Here is a 6,612-nt window from a genome sequence, read left to right on the forward strand (position 1 = left end):
CGTGGGCAAGAAAAACAAAAGCGGGGAGCAGAGCAGAGCAGGAGGCCTCGGCAGACATGGAGGTCTCCCTGCCTCCGCACTCCCCCAGACAAAAAAGGAGGTGCCGCTCCAATGAGGTGGAGGAGGAACAACATCCCTCCGCGGAGGAGTCGGTGCCCGCCGCGTGTCCCGCATCCCCCATCAGCGCCCCCAAACTGCGCCGTAGGCGGGAGGAATCTGTCCCCGGGGAGGGTCAGACAGTCGAGACTGCCCAGCCTCTGCCTCCCGGGAATAGCAAAGAAAATCTGCCTGTTGCGGGGGGCGCGGGGCCGGCGGAGGAATGCGTCGCCGCCAGGTCGAGCGTCCCGGGGACTGAGGCGGGCGAACCTGAGCCCACCCAGCCATTATCCAACTTCCCCCGGGATCTGCTCAATTCGGCAGAAACGGAAAATTTTAATGATTTTAATGAAACTGCACATGCTGGGCCAGGGGATGGTGGCGGGAAGGGGGAGGAATACCAACCTTCGCCCCCAACTTTGGAACCGAGGGACTTGGAGGACCTGGAGCAGTTTTTCAAGCAGGTTTCTCCATGTTCCCTGGTGCCTGGGGCGGAGGGGGAAACCCCTTCCGCTGCCGCTTCCTGACCCCGCACCACAAGTAAAAGAGCCCAGTGGGAACTCCTCTGCCAATGATCCTGGGGATGGTATCGGGGCAGAGCCAGGGCCGGATGGAGCGGCCGGGCCGTTTGCCGTACCTCGTGCGGTCGACGGACCGGCTGCTGGCGGCGACTTCCCGGAGGGGGACGGGGACTCAGTGGAGGGCGCGGGAGAAGATCTGGAGTCCATCGCCAGTGAGGCGGCGGATCTCCTCGTGCCCGCCGCTGAGTCCCCCCGCATTCCTGTAAAGGAACTCCGGGACTTTTTGGTCCAGAGCCAGGGTTGCCGCAACCGAGCCCATCTGGCCCTGGAAAAATGGTCCGAGCCGGCACTCCTCATCATGTCCGTCCGCGCCGCCGCTAAAACCATGGCCGCAGGCGGGCCCTTATCAAAGGCGCAAAGCCTTGAGCTGCGCCGGCTCAAAACGTTCCTCGCTGAGTTGCTGAGGGAGTGGAGGTCAACAAACGACTCCACTCCCCCCCCCCCACCCCACAATAAGTTACGGGAGAGGTTGCACTCTGCTTTTGTCATGAAGATAACCATAGCCAGCCTCAACATCAACGGCGGCAGAGAGGCACGCCGCAGATTTAACACTTTTTCGCTCCTGTGGGACAGGAAATATGCGGTGTGCTTCCTGCAAGAAATCCACACCGTTCCGGAAGATGAAGCCACGTGGCTCCTGGAATGGCAAGGTGAGGTCCGCATGAGCCACCTCACCGCCACTTCTTGTGGGGTGGCTATCTTGCTGGCCCTGCATTTTCAGCCGGAGATCTTGGGGATCGAGGAGCCCGTGCCAGGCCTTTTGCTGCACGTCACGGTTCGCCTGGGGGACGTGCCACTCCATCTCGTGAACGTGTACGCCCCTCAGCCCGGCCCGCAGCAAATGCGCTTCTTCGAAGAAGTGTCCGCTCTTCTTGGCTCCGTCGACGTCGGCGACTGCATTGTCCTCGTTGGGATTTTAACTGCACCCTCGAGGCGAGGGACCGCTCTGGTGCCCCGCAGAGCATGACGGCGATCGAGAATTTGAGGGACCTGGTCGGGTCCTTCGACTTGGTGGACGTATGGCGAAATCTCCACCCCGACTCCAGCGCCTTTACTTGGGTGAGGCCTGGAAGAGGATGGTCCAGAATCGACCGCCTTTACGTGTCTCGGGCGTACGTTTCCTGCGTTCCGGTGGCCTCCATGCGGCCGGTGTCGTGTTCGGACCACCACCTGGTGTGGGCGGAGCTCGCTTCGCTCCGCGCGAGGACGGGGTCCGCGTACTGGCATTTTAACAACCGGCTGCTGGAGGACGTGCGGTTCCAGGACTCGTTCCGTCGATTCTGGTCCGACTGGAGAAGGAAGCAGGGGGGCTTCCCCTCCTTCAGGTTATGGTGGGACGTGGGCAAGGCTCACATCCGTATCTTCTGTCAAGAGTACGTGAGGGGGTCGACCAAGAGGTGGGCAGCCAGGGTCGGGCGCCTAGAAAAAGAGGTGCTCGACCTGGAGTCCCGTCTCGGTCAAGTTGTCGAGGACCCGGCCCTGCGGACGGTGTACGAAGCGAAGAAGGCCGCGCTGAAGGACCTGCAGTTCGTCGGGTCCCGAGGCGCGTTCGTGAGGTCGCGGATCCAGTTCTGAGGGATCTGGACCGCGGCTCCCCCTTCTACTTGCTGGAAAAAAGACAGGGTGTCCGTAAGCAACTCTTGACGCTGCTGGCCGACGACGGCTCTCTCGTCTCGGATCCGGAGGGCGTCAGCAACAGGGCCCGAGACTTATAAGGGGCTCTGTTCTCTCCAGAGCCGTCCAGCGAGGAAGTGCGTAGAGTTTTGTGGGAGGACTTGCCGGAGGTCGGGCCGGAGGGCGCTGAAAGTCTGGAAGTTCTGCTAAGCCTGGCGGAGCTGACCGGAGCCCTCGACCGGCTCTCAAGGGGAAAAACCCCAGGGCTGGACGGGCTGACCGTGGAGTTCCACAGGGCGTTCTGGGACGTCCTGGGGGGCGACTGCGCGCGGGTCCTGGGGGAAAGTCTGGCAACCGGGGAGATGCCCCTCTCTTGGCGCAGGGCAGTCATCGTCCTGTTGCCGAAGAAGGGCGATCTCCGTCTCCTTAAGAACTGGCGCCCGGTCTCCCTCCTCAGCACGGACTACAAAATCTTTGCCAGGGTGATGTCTGCTCGCCTTGGCGCCGTGCTGGACCACATTATCCACCCCGACCAGCCCTACACGATCCCGGGCCGGACAATCCACGACAACATTCATCTGGTCCGGGACCTCATCCATCACTCCCAGGAGGCTGGTCTGTCGGTCGCCTTCCTATCCCTCGACCAAGAGAAGGCATTCGACAGGGTGGATCACGACTATCTGTTCGGAACTCTGCGCACTTTCGGGTTCGGGATGCATTTCGTCGCCCGGATCCGACTTTTGTACGCCGCCACGGAGTGTCTGATTAAGATTAACGGGTCCTTGACGGCGCCCCTTCGCTTTAGGAGAGGAGTGCGCCAGGGATGCCCCATGTCCGGCCAGTTATATGCCATCTGCCTGGAGCCTTTCTTGCGCTTCCTGCGGACGAGGTTGACGGGACTGGCACTGCAAGGGCCGGGCGTGGAGGTCGTCCTCTCTGCTTATGCCGATGACGTGCTCCTCACGGTAGAGGATCCCCGTTGACCTGCGGAGGATGCGTGAGTGCCAGGAGATTTACTCGGCCGCATCCTCCGCCAGGATCAACTGGGAGAAATGTTCCGGACTCCTGTTGGGTCAGTGGCGGGTGGACTCCCTGCCGGAAGAGCTCAGGCCTTTTGCCTGGAGCACGACCCATTTCCTCTATCTGGGAGTCTACCTTAGCTCCGACGAGGAAGCCTGGCCGGCGAACTGGCAAGAGCTGGAGGCCAAGGTCGCCGCTCGCCTAGGGCGCTGGACAGGACTGCTCCTAGTGCAGTCCTACAGGGGTCGAGCGCTAGTCATAAACCAGCTGGTGGCCGCAATGCTGTGGTACCGGCTGGTCACTTTGACCCCTCCCCCTGCGTTTGTCGCCAAGATACAGAAGAAGCTGGTGGACTTCTTCTGGAACAACAGGAAGCACTGGGTCTCTGCCGCGGTCTTGAGTATCCCGCTTAGGGAGGGCGGTCAGTCGTTGGTGTGTGTCAGCGCCCAGCTAGCGACTTTCCGTCTTCAGACCCTGCAGAGATACCTTTACGTCGAGCCCTCTCCTAGGTGGCGTGCGCTGGCAACGTATTTCTTCCGCCAGCAGCACAGCCTCAACTACGACACGCAGCTCCTATTTGTGAGCTTGGGGGGCGTCAGGACCGCCGTCCAGGAGCTGCCTGTCTTTTACCAGGAACTCATCAGAGTCTGGAACAAAGTCTCCACCAAGCACAGCTCTCCACCGGCTGGAGTGGCGGCTGTCCTGCAGGAGTCGCTGCTCGGGAATCCGTACCTCCACGACCGAGGTTTTAGGTGGCAGTCGGACGAGAGGGCTGTGGCTGGTGAGGTGACCAGGGTCAGGGACCTGCTCGATGGCGGAGGAGCGGGCTGGATGGCACCAGACATGCTGGCACGGCGCCTAAATTCGGCGGACGTCCGCCGCGCGGCCGATGCCATCGAGTCACTAAAAACAGCTCTGGGCCCTGACTCCGTTAGGTGTGTCGAGGAGGCTCAAGCACGTGGGGAGATCCCGTCCGAACTGACCCCCATCCGCACGGAATTCCTCATCGGCGCCAAACCCCGGAACATCCCTCGGGAGCCGGCGCCTCACAACTTGAGCCGCCTCGGGGAAATCCCCTCCGTGCCTTTCAGTTCTGCGCGGAGGGGTTTCCTGTACAGGCTGCTCCTGCACTCTCTCCACCTTGCCATCCTCGCCTGCCGTCCGGACACGCCATGGCGTACCATCTTGCCGTCCGGAGGAGGCGGGGGTCCCCGATGGAGTGCACTCCACGCGGGAGTCCTCCCACTCTTTATTGGGGACTTGGCCTGGAGGGTGGTGCACGGAGCAGTCCTGTGCAACAAATTTTTAAGTCGGTTCACAGGCTCCCAGGCCACCTGCAATTTCTGCGGTCTGGAAGAGTCCATGTTCCATGTTTTTCTTGAATGTGCGAGGTTGCAGCCCCGTTCCACTATTTGAAGGGGCTGCTCCTCAATTTCTGGTTGCACTACAGTTCCACACTCCTGATCTTTGGGCACCCTGTGCGGAGGGAAGCTGGTAGGTCCGAGGGCCTCCTCGTAGGACTGCTCCTGGGCACGGCCAAGGGGGCCATCAGCCGGTCCAGGCAGCGGGCGGTCGAGGGGGTCGTTCAGCCTGACTGCCTGCCTCTCTTCCGCAGATACATCCGCGCCAGGGTGTCCCTGGAGATGGAGCACGCGGTGCCCACCGGTACGCTCGCGGCCTTCCGCGAGAGGTGGGCGCCGGAGGGACTGGAGTGCATTATTACCCCCGGCAACCAAATTTTAAAATGATTTTATATGTTTTAAGTTGAATTGATTTACTGTGCCGAGTTTTAATGTCCTGCTCCCCTTTTAGCCAGGGGGCACTTATATAATTTGTGGTTTTAGTGCCCCCCCCCCAAAAAAATTTTTAAAAGCCCCCCAAAAAAACAAAAAAGGGCACTTCAAAAGTGTTTGCAGTGTTCCCCCCCCCCCCCACTTTAATTAGGGGGCACTTGATTTAATTGTTTATTTTGTCTTCAACGAAAAGAGTTGTGGAGCTGTTGCCTTCTCAGGGAAATCCCCTTCGTGCCTTTCAGTTTTGCGCGGAGGGGATTCCTGTACGGGCTGCTTTTGCACACTCTCCACTTTGCCATCCTCGCCTGCCATCCAGACATGCCATGGCGCACTGTCTTGCCGTCAGGAGGAGGCGGGGGTCCCCAATGGAGTGCTCTCTACCCGGGAGTCCTCCCTCTATTTATTGGGGACGGCCTGGAGGGTGGTGCATGGAGCAGTCCCGTGCAATAAGTTTTTAAGTTGGTTCACGGACTCCCAGGCCGCCTGCAATTTCTGCGGTCTGGAGGAGTCCGTGTTCCATGTATATGTCGAATGTGTGAGATTGCAGCCCCTCTTCCAATATTTGAAGGGGCTGCTCCTCAAATTCTGGTTGCACTTCAGTCTCACAGTCCTGATCTTTGGGCAGCCTGTATGGAAGGAAGTGGGCAGGTCGGAAGGCCTCCTTGTAGGAGTGCTTCTGGGCCTGGCCAAGGGTGCCATCAACCGGTCCAGGCAGCGGGCGGTCGAGGGGGTCGTTCAGCCTCTCTTCCACGATTACATCCGAGCCAGGGTGTTCCTGGAGATGGAGCACGCGGCGTCCGCGAGCGGTGGGCGCCAGAGGGACTGGAGTGCATCATCACCCCCAGCAACCAAATTTTAATTTGAACCATATAATGTCCAAAGGTTAATTTGTTTAAGTTTGTCAGTTTAAGTGCCCCCTGCCCCCCCACCCCGCTTTAATGAGGGGGCACTTGATTTAATGTTTTATTGTTTTACAGTTCAACTAAAATAGTTGTGGAGCTGTTGCATTGGGAGTGGCTTAGCCAGTCACATGATATTCACAAGACTCAATAAAACCCCAGCCAGTTGGGTTTGTGGGATCCACGATGAAAGCAGGTGGTTGTGAGCCTGATGGATGAACTAGTAATGTATACAATAGTAATAGTATGTTTTGAATATGTATACTTATATTTACTCTGGACAGCCATCAGAGGGCTCATCCCCTGGAATTCTAAGGGATCCCATAATCCCTTGGGAGCACAGGTATTTAAGGAGGCATCACAGGTTGGACAGACACTCTGGAGACCTGCAATAAAAGACGACGGTCACACTTTACTTATGAGCTCACAGTGTTCAGTCTGACTCTTTCTCCATACACAACAACTGGCAGCAAGATATAGATAGAGAACAGTGGGCATCCTGGAGAAATTCTCAGAGGAAGATGATTGGGAAAGTTTTGTGGAGCGACTCGACCAATACTTCGTGGCCAACGAGCTCGATGGGGAAGAGAGCGCTGCCAAACAAACGGC

Source organism: Pristiophorus japonicus, chromosome 20 (genome assembly GCF_044704955.1).
Source record: "Pristiophorus japonicus isolate sPriJap1 chromosome 20, sPriJap1.hap1, whole genome shotgun sequence".
NCBI lineage: Eukaryota > Metazoa > Chordata > Chondrichthyes > Pristiophoridae > Pristiophorus > Pristiophorus japonicus.